The sequence below is a fragment of the Myodes glareolus genome, chromosome 3, assembly GCF_982192425.1.
Source record: "Myodes glareolus chromosome 3, mMyoGla1.1, whole genome shotgun sequence".
Taxonomy (NCBI): domain Eukaryota; kingdom Metazoa; phylum Chordata; class Mammalia; order Rodentia; family Cricetidae; genus Myodes; species Myodes glareolus.
This window is the reverse complement of record NC_142028.1, coordinates 106,418,459-106,442,456: the sequence shown is the minus strand read 5'-3', so window position 1 is coordinate 106,442,456 and position 23,998 is coordinate 106,418,459. Positions and strand designations below refer to the sequence as shown.

At 41.4% G+C, this 23,998-nt stretch overlaps 1 pseudogene; it reads left to right on the top strand.

The window, feature by feature from the left end:
* Positions 1-431: 431 nt before the first annotated feature.
* LOC148122777 (large ribosomal subunit protein uL23 pseudogene) lies at positions 432-10,305 on the top strand (annotated as a pseudogene).
* Positions 10,306-23,998: the final 13,693 nt, after the last annotated feature.

Genomic DNA, 23,998 nt, shown 5'->3' with positions numbered 1-23,998 from the left:
AGGGACGCGTGAGAAGGCCACAGCCTACACGCGAGCCGGCTTGTAACGGGTACGAGACTTCTAATTTCTGTTTTGTCTTTTGAGGCCTGTTGCTAAATCCCATTCTACATTAAAAACACTCACCACACTCTGCAGTCACCTGACAGCCTGCAGAGCAGCAGGGAACATTCTGCTTGGATGTCATGTCTTCACTGCGTGTGCAGCAGCCCACGCGATGACGGTCAGTAATGACTGAAAGATGGCACTAAATACCATCCTCTCCATGTGAATTGAATTAATTGATTTATTAGGTGCTAAATAGCCAGGTGGATTTAAGCTAATTAAGAATTTGATTGCTAATTACCAACAAAGGGAGAATTAAAAAACCGAGTACGTTAAATAAGGGCTGTCTTGTAATACACGCGAGCTGCTCTCCAGCAGGGAGAGCGAGGATGAGAGCAGGCGGCTGGCCTGGGGTGGACCGCAGGGACGCAGTGCTGCTCACGGGTGAGGGCCTGGGTTTGATCCCTAGGACAGAAACATACATGTGTGTGTACGTTGGTGTTGTGACTACGGAGTTTGGGGAGTAATGAAGCATCTTAGTCTTTCTAGGGACTGAGAAGGCATTGAGTAGCAGTGTCTCCTCTTAACAGATACTTGTGTGAAGTCAAGACTAAAGAAACAAAAGAATATATTAAGTTCATAAGAATTTTCAAATGGTATGTGAATGGTAGATGCACCAACAATGATAAATCAAAGAACATGAACGGATGCAATATTCCGTTCTATAGTTTGTGCTTATCTATTGAGTCTTCGCAAGCATTCATCTGCCTACAGAGCTATCTGACACTCATTCAGAGTATTTCAGAATATTTTACGCACATGTTTATCCTGTGCTTTTACATGACACTTTATCTTAAGGATGTCAACGTTTTAATAACAGCACATAATCATTTTCAAACATTTACTTAGCATTCATTATGTGATATGCAAGATACACTAAGCACTTCACATGGATAATTACCTTTAATCCTAGCAAAAACCTGCAGATGAAAAATCCTGAAGTTTAGACTTGTTGAGGAACTTGCCCATGGCCATGAATCTAGCAACTGATGGAGCTGGAACTCACATGGAAGCAGTCTGCCTCCACGGCTTGACTTAATCATTTCCCTGGACTGCTCAGTCTTTTTAATGGCTATATCATATTTCAGTGTTTGGGTGTACTGTAATTCATGTAAATATCTCCTTATTTTTAGACATCTGGCTTGCTTCCTATTTGACCACTATGTAAATACTGCTATGGTGAGCATATAATGATTTGTTCATTTTGTTGACTGTATCTTGGCCACTGATGCATTTCCTTTGGAGAATTGTTTGTTTAGATGCTTTTTCCATTTTAAAATTGGCAACTGTATCATTTTAGTTATAAGAATTCCTTACATATTCCTCATGCGATTCCCTTATTGGATGCACGGTCTACAGGTATGACCTGCCATCTGAGGAGCTGCCTTTTTTTTCTTTCCTGACCATGTTCTTTGAAGTGAGGTCTTCAGAGTATCCAAAGTTAATTGTTGCACATAATGGGAGGTGGGGGACCCAGCTGTTTTGCATGTCTAGCTGTACCAGTTTTGCTTAATGAAGAAATTCTTTCCCTACTAAATAGTGCCGACATTCACGACTAAAAACAATTGATCATACCATAGACATTGGGGCCTCCATTCTAGGCATTGATTTCTAGATCATACCTGGGTCAGTTACAGAATCTTGATTATGTTGCTTTGTAGCAGATTTGAAAATCACAAAGTGTGCCCATCCAGGGACATCAGGCATGAGTCCTGTAAACGTTGTGCTTTGTTTTCAAGGTTGTTTTGAACATTCTGGGCCGTAGTCTTGTTAATTTCCGGATAAGCTTGACAGTTTATGCAAAGAAGCCATGTGACCTTCTAGTAGTTGGCATTTTTAATCCATGGATCAATGTGGGAAAAGTTTGCATCATACCAAGGTCAAGTCTTCTAATACATAAATATAGACGGAGTTCTTAATGACAACATCCTAATGCTTTGTTTAAGTTATGCTACTCTTTGGTTTACTTTATTTCTAACAATTTTATTCTTTCGATGTCAGTATGAATAGAATTATTTTATTATTTTTCCTTTAGGGTTGTTCATTCCCCGTGTATGGAAAATACCATATAATTGCATATGTTGGTATTTCCTTTTGTGAGATTGCTAAACCCTTCATTAGTTCTACTTAATGTTAGCGGATTCTTCAGGACTTTATACACATATAAATCATGGCACCTTTAAGTATGGTCTTCACACTTCCTTTCCTGCCTGCATGCCTTTTTATTTAATTTTCTTGACTGATACCCTAGTTAGAACTTCTAGTACAATGTTGAACAGAAATTGTAACAATAACTCCTGTGCTTTTCCTGGTTTTAGATTCTACCACTAAGTGCGAGATTAGTTGTACATTTTTTTTATATATTCTTTGTATCTGAATGAGTTCCTTATCTTCCTGATTTGTTGAGTGCTTTTTATCATGAAAGAATACTGACATTTATTGAATGTTTTTTTTATTACCTAAAGAGAGCATGTAGGTTTGCTTCTATTGTACTAATATTCTATTACTTTATTTTCAAACATTAAACCAACCTTGTATTCCAGCAATAGTTCCCTAATGGTGATGGAGTATGTAACTATGTTGTCTATGGCTGTGCTCAATTTGCTATAAATTTACTTAAAATATTTATGTCTTTGCTATAAAATATATTAGTCTTCAGTTTCCTTTCCGTGATGTCTTTTTCTGTTTTAACCCTAAAGGTAATACCTCACGGAATGAGTTGCAAGGTGTTACGGCCTTCTCATCTTATTTTTGGGAGTGTTCATAAAGGGTTCATATTACGTCTCTAAATGGTAGCACTCACCTATGAGTCATTTAATTATTAATAGCTTTATATGTATATGTATACATATAATAGAATTACTGCATCAAAGATATAAACCAAAGCTTTTTATACATAATATTAAATTGCTTTCCCTGTGGGAAAGAAAATACCAGTGCTGATTCACTAGCAGTATATGAGATATTGTATAGCTTTGTCCATAAATACATGTTGAGGTTCATTTTTTTTTCAGTGATTGGTTCTTCTCAACCCTGAAAAACAGCATCCATTTGTATGTTGAGAAAATAATTGCTATTGGTATTAATATTTTTAAATAAAAAATTTATTGATCACATGGAGTCATTAAAACTATCTGAGTTTACAGTATTAATTTCAGGTCAGTCTTTGCCACAACAGAATGTAGTTTCCTAGATTCAAGTACAATTTAGCATTTGATGAGTAATGACGGTCCAGCTTGCCTGATACTTCGACACCACAGTCTTACCTCTAGTATAGATTCCTTAGGAAGAAAGATACAAATTTGGTCACAAGCTAGCTCAGCTGAGTCTTTTTATTTTTGTGGTTATCATCAGCAAAATACAGTGAAAGATTTATGGCTCAGAAAGAATACTAATAAACACTTGGTGTAGTCTGGTGTCATGGTTGTCATCAGTAAGAGATTGCGTATACTCATCACAGTTCTGGATTCGTTTTTCACGGTAATGAATCTCCGTACCTACTACCATTTAATCTTGATAGTTTACTTGAAAAACTGCCGATGAATTGAGACACCTGAAATGCATGTCAGATGTGGACCTAAACCGCAAATGTGGCAAAGCTGAGCTGTGACCACTGCCTTAGAGGTCATCCTTCTCTTGGTGGACTCTCTTGGCTGGGAGAGACTTCTTTCTTGAACCCTACGAAGTTGTCATTGAGCACTGACCAAAGCATAGGGAACATTTTAAACTCAGTAGATCCAAGTCAATGGTTTTCCTGCCTGCTCTTTGTATTAGTGATGGGAACATGTAACATAAGGTATACTCCTTACAAGTTGACTCCAGAAGAAGTTTAGGCATTTTAGGCACCAGTCAGTATAAGTCTAGCTCCGCCGCATTTGCCTGTCTTCCTTGCTGTCTTCTTTTTTATTGCCTTCCGGTGAGGTGTTTTTCATTGCCCTGCTGGCCTCCCTTGTTTTTGTATTGACCAGTTCACGGGATTTGTATCTGATCTTATCTTTAGTCCCACCACCTTTCCACCTCTTGCTGGTTGATTTAATATTCACAGTGACATTATCTCCAACTCTCTTGTGAATGAATTTACATTCAACTTAGGGCAAGATACCACATGAATTATAGAAGAAACATAGCCAATGCAAGCAGTAAAAAAAGGTTAAAGTCTGGAATTTTTCTTGCTTACCTGCCCCACTCCTTATCCATGCATCTCAGGATGTATTAGTCCCTTAGGTTTAACAGAATTCACTAAACGCACACGATTTTATTCCCTAAACTTTATTATTCTTCAATTTTTATATTTTAGGATAGAAATGTTTTCTTATTTAATTCCAAGCCTAAGTCTTTCTCAGATTCACTAGAGAATTCGCTGGGGATGTGGGCCTGAAGTTTTACATCACAGAAGGCTCTAGGCACGTCACAAATGTGCGTACAGTACATCCCATTTCTTACCAACTTTGTTTTGGTAGTAAAGGGAACTGACTAGAAGGGTGTGGATGAGTCTCAAAGAACCCAAACGGAGCTGGCCTGCCCAGGGACTGAACATAGAACCTGGACCCGCCCTGGCACTTGTGCAGGTGTGTGGCCTCCACAATCCCTCATCAGCTTCACCCTGTGTCATCTGGTCAACACTGCCTGGCTTTGTGGGTTCATGGTAGAAGAGGCTCACCCCAAAGTTCCTCAGTTTATTCCATCTTATTCATAGTTCCAGATGTCTGTGAAAATAAATTAAATATATCTAATTTGGATCGAAGGGTTTGGCCCTGGCACAGTCATTTGTGACCATTAACCCAGAGCTCTCTGATATGATATGATATGATATGATATTCTGGTATGAATAAAAGAGGCTGGTTCTTTTAAAAAGGTGTCGCTTAAGCTCACAAAGCACCAAACAACTTTGTTGTTTGCGTACTGTACTGCTTAGGTGCTGTTTGGTGAATTATCGAAAAATCACCATTCACAAGACAACGAGTATCTGGTCTCCTTCAGAGCAGTGTGTAAGGTCGAGTTGCGTGAGTGCAACGGTGTTTGTTCTCTTAATTGCCTTTCATCTGTCATGTCCTCACTGATGCGCACGGCCTCCTGGGCTCATCTTTTTATTCATTCATATTCCCTTTCCAGATATAAGGGAAATCATAAATCATCTGCAAAATTTTCAGATTCATTCATTTCTGGATGCGATGAGTAGAAGGCGTGGAACTGCCCTAGTGAGATTCAGCTTCGCGCTCTTCACAGTTGATCTGGGATTATTTCTGCAATAAGCGTTCTTAATGTTCTCCATAATACCAGCTGTTGAGGTTTTCTTACTAACAGGGTCTTTAGTGAATCGCACTTTCTGGCTTGTAACAGCACATCCGTGTGACAATATGAGCCTCTTTCTGTAGCTGCAGAATGGAGCCTGAATCTTCAGGTAATGTTTCTGAGGATGTACTCTGTAGAACGTGGTGAGAGCACACGCTTTGTGTTCCTGCCAGCCAAGGCTTTAACCTTACTAGTCAGTTAACCATTTGCTTGTTAAGAACTTGAAATGACTATGGCAATGTTTGGGCTAGAATAATGGCGAATCAACCCCACACCAATTATGTTTTAAGGGGGTATTTACTTTGGGAGGTAAAACTTACATACACCATAAACCGTCAGGAAGGGAGCCTAGTCGCTGGAGCAGGAGCCGGAACCAAGCACCGAAACCAAGAGGCCGAGCCGAGCTTGCCGCTCTTCTTTTAAAGAGAAATATACCACGCCCCAGTGCGCTGGTATTTCAGCGGCTATTGGCTGATGGAGCAGAAGGCGCTCCCGCAGCACTGTGGGCTCGTGCTTCAGCGACTATTGGCTGAAGCAGTGGAAGGTACTCCCGCAGCACTAGAAGAAGTAGGAAAATGGCTCACCAGCTGGCTACAAAGAAGAGCCTTTAAGGGGAGAGTTCGGAGATTAAAGAACATTGCATAGGATAAGCCCTGAAGGCATAGATCTGAAACTTCCAGACACCATGCATCTGACGCCATTGAGAAAGGGAGGGTTTCTCATAATGCCAACTAAAGTGGGCCTGTGAAGGTCCAGGTGAAGCATTTAATTTAATTAGTTCAGCAGATGTCCTCTCGCTGGGTTTCCTTTATTTTGACTACGGTCATATTTAAAACTTCAGAAACACCAGTTATTTATTCTTTCTCTCCATGCGTAGGTTATATTCGTGAGCGCGTGGGGAAGAAGCAGGTCACTCCTCTTGTTTCTAAGGGCTGGAGCAAGGGGATATATGGAGGTTTATATCACAGATGTCTACAGAATGAAGTTGTGAATTCTACCTAAAGATGGAAGTTAACATTTTCATTGTAAATACATGGTCAAACAATAGCCGTTTCTGTCTTCACTCTCGTAGCTGCTCTTCTCCTAAACTGACAACCATTACTATACGTATTAGCCTAGCTGTGATTACTGGAAAGCAACGTTCAGATCCAGCACTGGTGACACCCACTCACAGAAGGAGGGTACCCTCACCGGACATTCCAGCCAGTCCCTCCTGAGACTCCATCAACTCACAGAAGGAGTTGGCAATGTAGTTAGTACCTTATTTCACACGTGTGACATCTAGGCCTTATTGGTACAGAAATGTCAGAGTAATTAATTTTACAGAACTTTCTCCAGCTGTTCTGCTCAATTATTGTAAACCCTGTGCTTGCAGTCTTTCCCACAAGCTACGTTTGTAGTCTTCTCCACACACCTGTTGGTTATCCCCAGAATTCAATGGGAACAGACGGCTGAAAAGCCTGGCAGCATGGATAGAACACTTTCTGTGTAGGGAAGTATTGTATTTGTTAGCTTGACATTGGGCTGCTTGGCTGATTGCCTTTCCTCTTTAACACGTTCTCCACACCCATTTCTCAATCGGAGCCCCTCTGGGAAGTCACAGTGGTACAGCAACTTTGGTGATGTAAGCAGCTTTTGTTTCAGAGAGGAGGGAGAGAGACTCTGAGAAGTCTGCCCTTGGAGCTGACCAGAATTATTGTTCCCCAGTAGGAGATCACAATAATGGTTTCAGAGCAGGTGAAAGAACTGGGTTCCCAGTCACAGAAACTAAGTTTTTCTTTGGTTCTTTCTTTCTTTCTTTCTTTCTTTCTTTCTTTCTTTCTTTCTTTCTTTCTTTCTCTTTCTTCCTTTCTTCCTTTCTTCCTTCCTTCCTTCCTTCCTTCTTTCTTTCTTTCCTTCCTCCTTCCTTTCTTTCTCTCTCTTTCTTTTTTCCCTCCCTCCCTCCCTCCCTCCTTCCCTTCCCTTCCCTCCCCTCCCCCCTCCTCCTGCCAGCTGGAGATCAAACTCCAGACCTTAAGCACGCTGAACAAGTGCTCTATCACCAAGCTACCCACCAGGTCCACCCCTGACTGTCTGAATTTATTTATTATTTGTGTGCACACGCGTTTAGGAAATATGAGGGCCAGCAACAGGGCCTTTCTTGCTCCAGTGTAAGAGGACTCTTGCCAAGAGAGGCAGCAGCAAAATGAATAAGCGCAATTTGAACATTTCCTACCAGAAAGTAAGCTAAATAAGGGCACCCTTCTCCCTCTGTTTGCTCAATGAAGGCTCTGCTGAACTACTGGCAGAGTCCTTTGTGCATCACTCTTGCCTTCACCCTCCTAGTAAGAGTGATACTGCCTCATTGATACTAGCATTACCTGGCAATATCCTTCGGTGTTTCAAACCTTATTTCACCTTTTAGGGGAACAGTTGTTCAATGACTATTCTCCCTTGAAATCTCTTTTTGGTATTAGAGTTGTAAAAATTACCACTTGAACTATGCGAAACTTTCCTGCCAGACCCAGGCGCTGCATAGCGTGGTCCCCTAGCCTGCACACCATTTGACCTGAGTTGATGCACTTAGTGATGCTGAAAGTGTGCAGCAGAAGCCTGGGAAGGGCCTGTCTGCAAGGTGCCACAGGAGTGCCATGTTCTGCATATGTAAGCGAGTCAATGCGCCCCGGGTTCCCTGCAGGGACGACTGTATTGTTTTTAATTGTCTATTTTAATAGGCTTGGATAAAATACTCCTCTGTTTTATTTGATCTACTCCCCTAGTGGGATTTCTCCCCGCTTGCTTTATACTGCTGTGACAGTTTCCTACTTAGACATTTAGCTGTTTCGACAGGGCCTCTTGATTATCAATGACAGTGACTGTCTCTCTATCTACTCACATCTAATCCTGGTGGTCCTTGATCTATGGGATCATTTGAAATTTAAAAAAAAAAAAAGGAAACGATTGAGTTTTGGGAATCTGGGATGAATGAAAGAAATTCCATGAAGGAGTAAACAACAATAAAATCAAACACAGGTTAGGTTTAATCAGCTAAGTGAATCTGCATTGATTTTTTTTTTTCTTTTCAGCATTCTTAGTGGTAATCATAGGCGTCCACAATTAACCCTACTTTAACCAAACCGGCTCTTTACCATGGTACCTTCCTGAAATGGCCTATTTGATCAGTTTTCTGCTAGAAGTATTTCGCTGACTGTGACATCACAAAACGTCAAGAATAGGAGGCCGATGTGGCTTTACCCTGGCTCAACTGCTTTTGTCCTACATGGAGCTGTGCATCTGGAACCGTAAGCAATGGGCAGAGGCGCCTCCCTGCTTCCCCGTTCTGTGGCTCTTTAGATAGACACTGTGCTTTACCTTCAAAGGTCAGGTGACTTCTTTGCATCATTTTGAAGAAAGAGTTATGTGCCTTTCCCTAAAAGTTTGAAGTGGGACCTTGAGAAGGCTCAGCAAGTAAAGGGACTTGCCCTGAACCCCACAACCTGAGTTCAATTCCCCCACCCCACGTAGTTGGTGGGCAGGAACTGTTAGCTTGAACTATCCTCTAATCTCCATATGCGTGCTGGAGCATAAGTGCCCATAAATAAATAAATAATATTAAAACACAGTTTCATGTGACTCCACTGAAGGGATTTGTGTTACGTTGGCTGAGAAGCGGCCCAGTATGAAGACCTAAGGCTTGCAGAACTTTTTGGTGGGCTGGTTATATTTTGGCCCATATATTTTCCACTCCGGATTCAGCTACTCTTCCAGGAGGTCTCTTAGAACGACGCCAAGAGCCCCTAGCTAAAACGACAATCAGTGGGGTTCCCTGGGCCTGGTCATTTCCTGCTAGCTCCGTTTGTCTTTCCTCCATGCCGCTTTCTCTGGAGGCTGTGGACCAGCCCCATGACTCAGGCATGAACTCCACACACTCGGCGGGGCCCTGATATCTCCCAAACAGATTGAGTGACATCAGGTAAGAGTGCCCCAAATTCACCCCACTCCTCTGCCGGTTGTTGTTGGCTCCACGCACATGGACCAATCTGAGCTCTGAGCTCCAGTTCCTCGTACTCACCATCACGGGTTTAGAGGTGGGCGTGTGCACCTAACAGGGTGTGGAAGTTTGAATGTCTTTGGCCACCATAAACTCATAGGGAGTGAAACTATTAGGTGTGGCCTTGTTGGAGGAAGTGTGATCTTGTTGGAGGAAGCTGATGACCCAAGCCTTTTTGGGGCACACCTTTACTCTGGGTCATACCTGTTGGAAGTGTGTCACTGTAGGACGGGCGTTGAGTTCTTTTTCTCAAGCTTACTTTAGTATCATGGTCAACTTTCTGTCGCCTGAAAGATGTGGGCCACCCTGCTTTTTCTCCAGCACGATGCCTGCCTGCATGAGGCCTTGCTCCCCTGCTATAATTGACTGAACCCTGAGCTGTAAGTGAGCCACCACAATTAAATGTTTCCTATGTAAGAGTTGCCATGGTCACTCTTTTCGCCAAGATTGTGCCGAAAGTGAAGAAGGAACCTCTTGTCCCTCCAAAGCCAAAGCAAAGGCCTTGAAAACCAAAAAGGCAATTTACTAAAAGGTGTCCACAACCAAAAAAAGAAGAAGATCCGAGCATCACCCACTTTCTGGCTGCCCATAACCCTGCGGCTCCAGAGACAGCCCAAATATCCTCAAAAGAGCGCACCCAGGAGGAACAAAAGTTCACCAGCCCCCTGAGTCTGAAGAAGACAGAAGACAACACACTTGCCCTGGCTGTGAATGTCAAGGCCAGCAAGCCTCAGATCAAATGGGCTATAAAGAAACTCTATGACATTGATGTGACCAAAGTCAGCACCCTCAAAAGGCATGACAGAGAGAAGAAGATGTATGTTTGGTTGGCTCCTGATTATGATGCTCCGGATGTTGCCAGCAAAATTGGGACCATCTGAACTGAATCCAGCTGGCTAATTCTAAATATACACTTTTTCACCATTAAAGAAAAAAGTTGCCGCGGTCATGGTGTCTCTTCACAGCAATAAAAATTCTAGCTAAAACAGAAGCTTAATCCAGGATTTCCTGGGAACTCTCCAGTCACAAAATCAAGACAGCAGCAACAAAACCATCTCATTGTGATGCAAATTAGAAGGAAGGCCAGTTTGTACCCTCCTTACCCACTTTTACTGTCCTGGGTGATATTGGCCTCCCCAGATGCAGCAGAACCTAAAATAGGCATTTGGTACGGAATCTTTCCTTCAGAGAGACAAAAGAAACCCAAGTTTGCTGTGAGGAACGGTATGGGCTACCCCTCCCCAAGGTTCCCTGCTTATTATTGTTATTACTGTTGTCGTTATTAATGCTGCTATTATTCCATTTCTGGCCAGCTAGCTTACCTTGCCTAGATCTTTCTTCATTGCTAATATCCCCATGTACAATCTTACAGGATGACACAATCACCCAGACAATGCAGCAACAATATTTCCCGATGCCGTACTTTTATTGCCACTATCTGTTATATTTTTCCTATTGCCGTCAACTCAAAGAGTTCCTTTCCTTCACATAATTGATATGTTAATCTTATTTTCACTTGGTATGCCTCATCCCCATGGTGACTCATGGGACTGTTTTAAAATGACCTTCTAGTTAGACCATTTTCTGATAGGAGAAATATTTGACTGATACCTACAACCTCTTGGGAGGCTTTGAGACTAGACAAGGCATCTAGTCAGTTGCGGGTCGGCCTGGAATATCAGTGGAACCTATTTCAAAAACTGGATCACACCAAAAACTCATGTTTCAAGTTTCTGAATTTCTCACTGCTTACCCCTGGCTTAAAGCAGCTTAAAGGGCTGCTCCTCAGCTCCTCCCCTTAGACTTTGTGGCATTTGACGGCCAAAGGTTTGAGACCTTTTTTGCATTGTGCGATGTTTAGAAACTTCTTTCATGTCTTAACAAGATCATAAGGTCTCTGAAGGCAGGGAGTATGTCTATGTCATGCTTGTACTGTTTCTCTTTCTTTAAAAAAATCTTTATCTGCATGTGGTTCGGTGACTGTGGAGGCCGAAGAAGGGTATTAGATCCTCTGAGAGTTGGAGTTACAGGCAGTTGTGAGTCACCCCTGTGGGTGCTGGGAACCAAAGTCTGAGTATAAAATTGGCAAGCACCCTTAACCTCTGAGCCATCTCTGCAATCTGGGTACGTGTACTTTTTACATCTACTTGGTAACTGTTTGCAGAATCGGTAAATAAAGAACAACTCTCCCAAGCCCAGGCCAGATATGCTTGGAAGTCGTAGAAATGTCGTTTACAGCACCAAGAAGCAGCCAATCACTGGGGCATAGCTGGCGGTGTCCAGCCTCCCTGCTTCAGGGGAAAGACTTGATTTTGATTCCACTTTTCCTCTTATTTCTTCCTACCTAATAATCTACCCTCTTTGAAGTTGGAAAGAGAAATGCTTACAAAGTACCAGAGTGAGGAGGAGGAGGGGGAGGAGCAGGAGGGGGTGGGGAAGAGGTCTGGGCAAGTTCTATCTTTATCCCTGAACTTTCTCTCTGCTTCTATTTTATTTCACGACTTCACTTTCCTTGGCATTCCCTCCCCGTTGGCCCCTGCTCCAGCTTTCCACAGCTGCACCGCTGTGCTCTTTTCTGACTCCTTTCCCTTCAGGAGACACTGGACCACTGAGCTACACCCCTGCCTTTTATTCTCATTCATTATGACACAGGGTCCCTAAGTTGCCCAGGTGAGCATCGAACCTGTGATCCACCTGCCTCAGCCTCCTGAGGAGCTGCAGTTGCAGGTGTGCACCATGTCAACCTGTCACATCGGCCATCTAACACTGGATGTCGCTCAGCCTCGGAATGCAGCCCACGTATGTGGTGTAGTCCTTTCCAAATGCCCCACTCTGGCCCGTGGGCATGCATTTCTGTCTTGTGTGGTGCTTGCTGACTCATATTCAAAAGACAAACCTAATAATGTCCTAAATTCCCATTGTTAGGGCTCAGCTCATCGCAGTGACATTCTGACTTGATGAGTCACCTGCCCGGAGTCTCTGAGCAGTACAGAAGCATTGGCTTTGCCTTGCAGGACTGAGGAAAGAGGGGTTAACTTTGTTAAACATATTGGTATGTTGTAAATATGTATGACTCCTTAGAAACCATCAGCTGGCCCTGTCACATTGAGTCATACATCTGGAACACGGCTGAAGGGGTTAATTACAAACAGCTGCTTCTAATCATGCCTGCATTGACTTTCCTATTAAAGGGCAAGGGAAAGACAGAATCCAAAAAAACAAGAGCGAAGCCTTCCAGGGAGATGGGAATTCTCCAGAAGCCAAGAGGAGTGTGAGGAGAGCCTGGATGCTCCGAGAATCTAGAAAGACTCCTACTAAATAACTTAAAATGAGCTTTAATTAAATATAAATGTGGCCTTGAACTAGAACACACTCCCCTTGAAAAACAAGACCTGACTAGTTATAGGAGGTGAGCCCTTTCTGTTTAAATTCTTCTCCTTTTAAAACAACCCGCTAATATTTAACCATATTTTATAGTCATTTTTGGGGGAATCTATGTTAACTGAAGTTATAATCATGATATTTTTAATCAAGAATTTTTCTATATATTAACTTTTAAAGTTGTACGTATGCATGGGTGAGTTGATGTGTGTGCACATGTGTGGGGCACACATGCACATGGCGGTCAGAGGTCAGAGGTTGATACTAGATGTTCCTCTCCATCACTTTCCACCTTATATTTTGAGTCAAGCTCTCTCATTGAACCTGGGACTCACCAAACTTGCTTTCCAGTGAGTTTCCAGGATCCTCCTGTATCCACCATCCAGACGCTGGGACTACAGGTATGTGCCACCATGCAGGACTTGCTAAGTGGATGCTGGGGATTCAGACTCAGGTTCTCATACTTGTTTGGCAAGCATTTGATCAATGAGCTAACTCAGTAGATCCCAGACTTAAAAAATTTTAGTGTATTTTAATTTTATTATGGTAAGAAATAAAACAGGGCTCTATCTATACTCTTAAATTTTAAGTGTAAAGCCGGGTAGTGGTGGCGCAAGGCTTTAATCCCAGCACTCAGAAGGCAGAGGCAGTCAGATCTCAATGAGTTCAAGGCCAGTCTGGTCTACAAGAGCTAGTTCCAGAATAGCTAGGACTGTTACACAGAGAAACCCTGTTTAGAGAAACAAAAACAAAACAAAACTTTAATTGTACAATACAATATTGTTGCTGACAGATAAAATGTTGCAGAGCAGCTATCCAGAAGTTATTGACATCACTTACCCCAAAGCTTGTGCCCATTAGTAATCTCTCCATCCTCTCCTGCCTTGGCAGCACCAGTCCAGCCTTCTGCTTTCTGAATCTGAATACTCTTGGGTACTTGTCATTTGGATCTGGATTGCTTCACTTAGTGTTTGTCCTCCAGGTTGACGTCCTCAGTTGTTACAAAATGAACAGTCTCTGTTGAGACTTCAGGCTACTTTGTCATACACATAAACTCCTGGTTCTTTGTTTGCTTTGGATGGTGCTACTAGGTCTTGAACATATGCTAGCAAGCGCTCTACACTGACTCATACCCCAGACTTCGTTTTACCTTGTGTTTTAAGACAGAGCTATTGAAGCTGCCCAAAGTAAGCCTGAATGTGCCCTGAAGCCCGGGTAGACCTTGAACAGGAACCATCCTGCCTCAGCCTCCCCGTTAATAGTGACTACAGGCATGCCCCACCAGGCCTGGCTCTGCTCCACATTATGGACCTTCAAGTAGTTTCCACATCTTATCTGCCATGAATAATACAAAAATGAACACGCAAGTGATAATGTCTCTTCAAAATCCAGATTTCAGTTCTTGCAGAAATATTTCCAGCATTTGTGGACCATATGGCTGTTCTGTTTGTACCATTTGAGAATCCTCCATACTGTTCTATGGTTCTGGGCCGCTTTTATTCCAACAGGGTGCAAGGGTTCATTCATCTCTCTATACCTTGGCAGCGCATGTTATTGCTGTAAGTTTCTGTTATTGTTGTTATTAGCCTGTAACAGGTGTGAGTTGACATCTCATGTGGTTTCGGTTGACATACACACGTTGATTGGTGGCAATGATTTTTTTTATTTATATTTTATTTATTTTTATTGTTTATATCTCTTGGGTTGAGAAATGTCTTTTCAAGTCCTTTGACTTCTTTCTAATTAGTCTAATTTTAGTTTTATCCGTGTATTTTATGTGTTCCTTATTTCTGTTTGAACATCAATCCCTTAGCAGATGATTGGTTTGTGAATATTCTCTCCTGTAAAATATTCTGTATTCTGTAGGTCATTGTCTACTCTTGTGACTGTTTCCTTAGTTATGCTGAAGCTTTTTACCTCCATCTAACCCCACTTGTACATTTTCGGTTCAGTTCTTGTGCTTTTGGTGTCTTTTCCACGAAAGCATTGCCTGAGCCATTTTCTTCTAGAAGTTTGTAACTTTAGGTCTATGATTGCACTGTATAGTGCTGTGTGTTTATGGGGGTGTGCATGTATGTGTGTCTCGTGGGTGGGGGTGCTAAGGGGTCAATACTCACTGGCTTCCTTGACCCTTTTCCAACTTATTTTTTAAATCAGAATTGCTCACTAAATCTGGAGATTTCTAACACAGTTGGACCGGCTGCCCAGCCCTAGGATCTTCCTACTTCTGTCTCCCCAAAGCTCAAATTATAGGTACACACTGCCACACCAGCTTTTCATGTGGGTTCTGGGGATCTGAACTCAGGTCTTCATTCTTGCACTGCAGGGGTTTTACTGATTGAGCCATCTCCCGAGGTCCTTGTGTCTGAGCCTTTCATTTTGGGTTGATTTTTGTGAAGTTTTGCATGTGGATATCCACTTTGCCTAGCAACACTGACTGAAGAGACTTTTTCTCCATTGTGCCCATGGGAGCCCTTGTTCAATCTCATCTAACTGCGTGTCTTCGTTAGGGTTTCGAATGCTGTGAAGAGACACCATGACCACAGCAATACTTGTAAAGGAAAACATTTAACTGGGTGGCTACATTTTCAGAGGTTCAGTCCATTATCTTCATGGTGCCACATGATGGCGTCCAGGCAGACATGGTGCTGGAGTAGCAGCCAAATGTCCTACATCTTGACCTGCAGGCAACAGGACGTGGACTGGGACACTGGTGGGATCTTGAGCATATATGAGACCTCAAAGCCCACCTCCACAGTGACACACTTCCTTCAACAAGGCCATATCAGCTCCTAATAGTGCCATCCCTTATGAAAGACCATTTTCTCTCAAATCACCACACTGTCTGCCTAGGTTTATTTCTGTGCTCTGTTTCTTTATGCTTTTGGTATAAACAATATCCATGTATTTATATATTTATGCTTTAGGGACAAACAGTATCCATGCATTGCTTCAATGAGAGAAAACATTGAATTTAGTAATTGTGACTATTATATGGCATCATATCAGTGTTTAAATCTGCATTAATTTGATATTCTTGTTTTTCATCTACGAAGTATTACATTCAGATGCTTTACTGTTACACACAAAGAAATAGATGAATATGGACTCTGCACTGCTGAAGCCATCGGACTGGGTTGAACCAACAGACTGTGTTGATACGATAATTGATTGAATCAAAGTTTGTCTCTTCTATAGTCATCCAAATGACAGATAACCCATAGTTCATGGTTGAGGAAGGATCCTATTGAGATTTTAATCTGAAATGCCCCTCACCCCCACCCCCCGCAGCTTGTGTGTTGAAATGTATGCTTCCTTCTGAGCAGCACCACTTGGAGTCTGAGAAACCTTTGGAACAAGAGACCTGGCTGACAGGTATAAGCTCCTGCCCCAACACGCCCTGCAGCGGCTCTTGTAGGATAGCCTGCGTCTGTGATTCTGGCCTAACTGTGTTTCTGTGTGTTGAGGAAGTATGACCACGGCAAATTCCTCCCACTGGCTGTTCTAATAACTCTGCTTCCCCTCAGTGGTGGGGTATTCTCTTTACTTGAAAGCACGGTGTGGGAGGGCCTTTTGTCACCCATATTCTTAAATATTGTCTATAAATGTTTGTTTACATTTAAAAGGTGATATGCTATAGAAATTTGCATTGGTATGGATCTTGGTTTATTGACACAAATTTAATCAATTTTGTTATATGTATATTTCTGCTCTTGATTAAGGTATTGTAATTGTGCAGTTCATTTAAAAATGTAATGTATAATTTAAAAACATTGGTTAATAGACAGTCATCTATAATAGTCAAGTTTGTAGTCATGTTAGTTAGATTTTCTAGATGTACAGAGATATATTTCAGATAGATATATATTTTTCAAATCTTTCAGAGACCTTCAGAATATGGCATTTAAATGTTTTTTTTAAAAATTAGGACTTTTCATGACAGTGAGACACATCTGCTCCTAGTAGCACCAATTACTTCAAGAGAAAGATGGGCATCTAAGAGGTCCCTTATGACATTGGTTAGCCATTTGGGCAAGAAACTGTGCTTGCCTAGACTGCTTGATGAACTGGACATGCAGGACCTGCAGAAAATAACTGTTGAATTTGCCTAAAGTTGAAATGGTCCTTCAGGGTTCATGCGTCATGAAAGAGTCTGCATGACATTCTGCAGGATACAGAAGAAAGTGACTGACAAGCTGCCAATATAGGTGAAACTGTCTTTGAAATTTCCTGTTTTGTAAAAAAGTCCTCTGGATGCCTGTAGGCTGAAGATAAACACCCCAATAGTACAAAAGAACATTGGGTGACTGTCCGGGCAATGAGACGTCTCTGTCAATTCTAAAGTTTTGGAAGTTGTTTACCTAAGTAAACGGGAAGTACATTGTAAGTAAGTATCCTTATTTACTTATATTTACTTATCCACTGTAAGTAAATGTCCTTCTGGAGTCTTTGATGAGATGAAAAAATTATAGTTTTTCTTAGTTATGATAAAAGATAAAGTAGATATAAATATTGTAGCTCTAATTCTTGCTTGATACCTGTTTTGTTATATGTAATTTTACTATGTTAAAGTTAAAGCCTTCATTTTTGTTTAAACAGAAAAGGGGAAATGGTGTGGGAGGTCCTTCTTTCTATGTGTTGTTTTTATTGGTTAATGAATAAAGAACTGACTTGGCCTATAGCATGGGAAGAGGAAAGCAGAGTTGAGAAAGATGTCATGGAGCCACCGGCGGATATAGACGTGCTGAAACTTTGTTGGTAGGCCACAACCTCATGGTGATATACAGATTAATAGAAATGGGTTAAATTCAGATGTAAGAATTAGCCAATAAGAAGCTAGAGCTAATGAGTCAAGCAGTGATTTAGTTAATACAGTTTCTGTGAGATCTTTTTAGGTCTAAGGTATCTGGGAGGCCAGGAACCAACAAGCAGCTCACTCCCTCCAACAGAGGCTAAAAGAGCCCATGCTCCCCTAAGTTGCTTCTGTCAGAAAGTGTGGCACCATATGGAGAAATGTGGCCAGCACAGCATGGTTCCAACTGAAGACACAGTACTTCTGCCAGATTTCAAACTAGAGAATACATTAGAGTTTGGTTTGAGAGAAAAACACAACACTCATGACTCTTGTCAGCAGAGTTGTGGCATCAACAACTTAGGCCTTAATAACTCTCAGTCTTCATAAGTGATTCCTCAAGGTGGTCAAAATAAGTTTTTCTTGCCACTGAAAGTTTAATCACAGACCAGCAAGATATTACAGTAACTAATTGCTGTGTCATAGAGCAGAGGTTATGAAAGGAGCGTCACATACCTTCTCTTTGGTTCCTTACAGTTTCCTTGTGACAGAAGTATTTTTAGTATTGATGCTTCATTTACTATAATGAACTTTTTTGTAAATTGAGTTCTTTTTTGAAAGATTTACTTGATTATTTGTGTGTGTGTGTGTGTGTGTCTGTGTGTGTTTATGCCTCAAAGGCCAGAAGAGGGCATTGGATCCTCTGTAGCTGAAGTTACAGCTCTTCATGGGTGCTGGAAAGAGAGCCCCGATATTCTGCAAGAGTAGCAAGCTATCACTCCAGCCCAAAAATTGAGTTTTTAAATAAGCACGTTTGCCTGGTATGCAAACTCAAACTGATAAAGTTTTATCTTAGTGCCAAACTCTCTCCTTTGCCCTGCTGGATCTTAGGATCGTCACCCTCCTTACTGACAGCCATCGGCCCTCAATGTGCTCCTGACACAGAAGGTAAATTATGTCATCTCCTATTTTTACAAAAGCCCTCACAATGTCCTTGATCAGAATCCAGTTCCGGATGACTTAAGCAAGAGGTTTTCCTCAGAGGTGAGATTCCAGTGCCTTCCCTGTAGTCCATACAGCAAGCTGCCTGTTCCTGCTTTGTCCTAGGGAAGACCGGGTGGTGCTTGCAATGTTTCTGTCTATTGGATGGTATTTTCCTTACTCTTAGGGGGTTCTAACTTGTCTTGCCCGTGAAAGAGATCCTGAGGAGTATGGCATGGCACGGTTATGTGATCATAAGGGATTAAGAGCCCCGTCTTTAAAGCGAGAACATCAAAGCTATGGAAATTAAATAATTTGCCAAAATTTCACAGTTGCTGACTCACAAAGTGGAACTTGTAAATTCACTGAGTCTGAGGTCCAGAGAAACATCCCAGGTCTAAGCACTGGCTAAAGTAAAGCCTGACATTAGCCCTGCATGTTTGAAACACTCACTACCTTCTGTAGGTTTTAGCTACAAAAACTGATTCTTTTAGGGGAACTAGATTCCAGATGGACAAGAAATGAGAAAACTGATCAAGCAACTGGCACAATGACCTTTGGAGCCTCCCAGATGTCACCGGCTGGACACTGGTGTGCGTGTTATGCATATTGACTCCTAAAGAGGTCTGGAGAGGTGACCCAGCATTAACAGCTTGGGCTGCTCCTGGAGAGGGACCTGAATTTAGCCTCCAGCACCCATATCACACAACTCGCAACCACCTGTAACTCATCTCCAGGGAACAACCTCTTCTGGGCTCTACAGGCACCCGTACTCATGTGCACGTACCCATACACAGACACATAATGAAAAGATAAATTAAATTTCAGAAACTCAAACCCTAAACCTGAAAGTTCTTAAAGACTTTGACCTTTGATGGTTTACAAAGGAGAGCCGCCTTGGAACTTAAACTCCAGCTGCCAGCTCTGCCAATGGTCTTCTTCGTGACAATGTATATTCACTTACCCTCATTTTTTTCCTTAGGCTAATAATTTATGCCAGTTGGAGCCCAGTGGTTTATGAACCAAGGGTGAAATTATTAAACTTTATTGTTTGTGATTCCTCCTTAAGCTATATTCCTATAATTGCAAACTTACCTCACTCCCCAGCCTCTATTTTGGAATTATTACTACCCTTCTTACTGCCTCTTTTAGATCTCAGAAGTAAACTTCAAATATTTACAAATCTCAATTTCGTGTTTTCCCATCCATAAATCTGTGGGAAAATTCAGCGCTGGAGACAGAGAGTAATAAATCTGGATATGTACGTATTGTGCCAGCTGGTGCTGCACAAACCTCGCCATGTAACTTGGTCAATGAGCGTCAGCCTTGACCTGTGTGCACTGGTTCTAGGCTAATCCTGAGGCTCATGTTAACAAAATCATTATAAAACATCTGGTGACTTCTACATACAAAGCCCTTCCCTTATTCCTGCAGTTGTAACTCATAACCAGACAAGTTTAGTGGGCTCCCATGTTCTCCAGGTTAGCAGAGGAACACACATTGATAGTGTCCACACCGTCCACCACACTTACCTATGAGTGTGTGGGCATCATGATGAGCCACCCTAATGCTAGGGTTATGATCAAACCTACAGGTTATAGGGAAAACTATAGCTCTCTCATTCTAAGCCAATTTACAATGCTTTACAAAGTGGAAGAAGGCCTTACTTAAAACCAAGAAGCTACAAACAGACATGGCTAAAAGTGACAATGTGAATAATTAATATTAGCCAGGGGGGCATAGCCCAGGGGTAGAGTACTTCCCTTCTCCTCCCCGCACAGGTTCAGTCCCCAGGAGTGCAAAAGAAGGATTTACAAAATTATGTTTAAGGGACAATAACACACCAAACAAAATCAAAGACAAAAGACAAACTGAAGAAAAAGAAACATAGTTCACATAGCAAGGTGGGAATATATGCAAAAGATATGTAAATGAGTATGAAAAGATGACTGTTCAATTATAAAAAGAATCAAGAACATAAATAGGAACTTTACTGTAAGATTAATACAACTGGTCAAAGAAGGCAGACTAGGAGAGAACAGGTTATAACATTTGTGATTCAAGAGATGAGGGTTAGAAATGTTAAGATTTGTTTCACATCTGTCAGATGGGCAAAAATGAGAATGCTGATTGCAACTCCATCAGTAAATATTCCACTTTGCTTAACTGATTTACACTGTGTGTCTGATTGGTAGTCTTAGGCAAGCAAACAGTTAAGACTTAAACAGTAACAGTGATGACAGTAACTGGAAGCCAGGCCTGATAATATAAGCCTGTTACACCCAGCCCTCCAGAGGCTGCAAGTTCAAGGCCAGCCTTAGCAACTTTGTAAAACGATGTCTTAAAAAGAGGGGCCGTGGCTGTGGCTCAGTGGTGGTAGAGTGCTTGGCTTAGCAACATGGGAGTTCCTAGGTTCAATCCCAGGAATCTTAGAGGGAGATAAAGCCCTGATGCATTTTGCACAAGTAAATCTTTATAAGATTCTGCTATAGCCACTAGGTTCAGGGCTCAGTCAACACTCACAACAGCATTGGCTTCAGTATCTAGTGTGGCAAAACAACAACCAAAAAGAGAAACTTGTGAAAATTAAATGGATTACATACAGAAAGATACTTTATTGAGCTATTATGTGATTTAGACAGGATAAACATCCAACTCCTAACTGCCAGCTATGCTGAATGCTTCTTCTCATAAACCCACATGTGTAGAATTATAATCCAAATCTTATTTAAAAAGGAAAACTATTATTCAATATCTTTCATTTTCTTTTTAAGATTAAGTCCTAACAAATATATGTCAGATTTTAAACTATAGTTTGACCTGCATTTCAATTCTAAGAAGGCTTTCATCAAATCCCGTCATTGGGAGTAAACTGTAATACACTGTTAAAGGAAAAGACCATCAAGTTGTTTCCTTCTATTTGGATACCAGTTTTAAAATTATGCACATATATGTGTGTTTTATGTACATAGAAGACTCTCAGTGGACTACATAAGATGCTGCTAATAGCAGTAACTTGAGAGAAATATGAATACGGACTGCAAGGTAGAACCAATGTTTACATGCTACAATGATCTATTTGCATAATTTTAGATCTTTTAGAGTAAGTATATACTGTTACTATAATATAAAATCTAATGAATTAACAGAATAAAAATGAATTTTAGAATTCTATAAATAAATACTTTAATCATTGGTGAAGGTTATTCTATGAGTGGTTAAGAAATTATATGACTATAATTATAAGAAATTATATAAATATAAGAAATTATGATTTCTTATACAGGATAAATAAGAAACCAAACATTTCACCAAAAATGATATTGTAGTTGTTTGTTTGTTTTAAATACCCTCATTTCAAGGCCAGGTTTGATTATTCACACAAATGGGTCCCTATAAGCATCATTATATTCCATACGTCTGTAATTTTCCTCTGGTCCTTCATCTCTGGCCTCTTAAAATGACTCTTTGAAAGTTTCCCTGGTGAAATGTCTCAGAGTGACTGTATCTGGGCTTTTCCCATGGCTGTGTCCCATGGCCAGGGCACCAGCAGCTCCTCTCCTGCTCTTCAGAGCACACGTGGCTTTCTTAGAAATCTTGTGTTTCACACTCTCTCCTTTCTTTTGGTCCCTCTTCTCATTCCTGAGCCCGCCCCTTCCTGAAACACAGAAGTCCGGGCTCAGTGTGTTCATGCGCTGGTCATTATGGGCTTCTCAGCCTACAGAGTCCTGGGCTGGCATCACTTGGGGTCTTCCTTGTCCATAATCTTGTTGGCTTATGCTCACGTTCCCTATCTTCTTCTGGACAGTTGCTGTTGTTAGTTTTTATTAAAAAGGGATAGGATTCTAGGTATGTTGTTGAGAGCTTGTCTCAAGATGAATTCTCAGAGTCAGGAAGAAATTGTGAATAGAGAAGACACTCATCCATCAGCATAGAATGTGCAGTGTCCAAACATCTCCCACTCCAACACCCTGAACCCAGAACTCTGGTTCCTCCATGCTTCCTCTGTGTTTTGTCTAGGTTACTACAAAGAAATGACTGCCAATTTCTTTCTTACTCCGCACTCTCTCTTTCTCTTCTGAAAAGTCCTCCTATGTGAGTCAGGGCATGTGATTGGTCTGTGTCTCATCTGAAAATTAATTTCACCTTATCCAGAATTGCACTAGAGATAGTGATCACATACAAGTGGTACCTTTTGTGATCTCATTGATGTCAAGTTCCTGATATAGAGTCAGGGTTCAGGGCCAATAAGATGACCCAGCTGCCACCACCATGCCAACAGGCTCTGCGTTTGATCTCTCTAGAATCCACATGGTTGAAGGACAAAAGCCAACACCCTCAGTTGTCTTCTGACTACTTCACAAGTACACATTACACATAACTAAGGAGGGGTTCATAAATTTTAGCCATCTGTAGTCTCCTTTCTCTTTTTCCAACTTTCCTTTAAAAAAAGATATGGAGGGAAAAGAGTAAAGTCAGACTGGTATTCACTGAAATCAAATGAGTATTTCTTAAGCATTTTTTATGTTGTAGATCCTGAAGACACAAAGATAAATATATTATTATCCATACCCTCATGGAACTCATATCATGATACTGTTTCATTTATTAAACCAAGAACAATAGCATAGGCATCTTTGAAAAGTTGTCCTTACACACTACGAAAATATTAATACAGGTGACTGAAGAGACGGTTCAGCTGACAAGAGCATTGGCTCTTCTTCCAGTGGGTTCAGGTTCTATTACCAGAACCCACACAGCAACTTACAATCAGCTGTAATTTCAGCTCCTGGGAATCCAACACTCTCTTCTGAGCTCTGAAGACAACAGGCATGCAGGTGCTGCACAGACATACATGCAGTCAAAACATCTAAACACATAAATATAAATAATTAATTAAAAGGAAACTATTAATACTGCATTGGTCATTGTTTCTTTTGTACTGATAAAAATTATTACCCTGAATAACAATAAGGATATCTGGAAAAACTGTAAGAATCCATACTGTTAACTACTTACCTAAAAGAACCCTAATTTTTATCGTTTTAATACAGTTTTCTCATCTGCTCTAAGATCATCTAATTAAACCCAAATACCAGACATGAGAAACCCTATTTTGAGTTGTTTGCCCGGCTGTCCAAGAGACTCCCCAAACACACAGCCTCTCGCTCTTGCTCTTGGTTGCCCCTCGGAAGTGGAAGGACCTATTGCTGAAGTCACCATATACTCAGAGACTCTTGAGCTGGAACAGGCCTGAAGTCTCCAACCCTGAGGTCCCATGCCACCTTCCAAAGGAGGGAAGCAACCAGCTGTCCTGCCCATCTTTGATGAGTATGAAGCATATCATCGATGAGCATGGCACTCTAATCCTAAAGCGTGCAGCAGTGCCGTGCTTACTTTGGTAGTATTTCCCGCCTCTC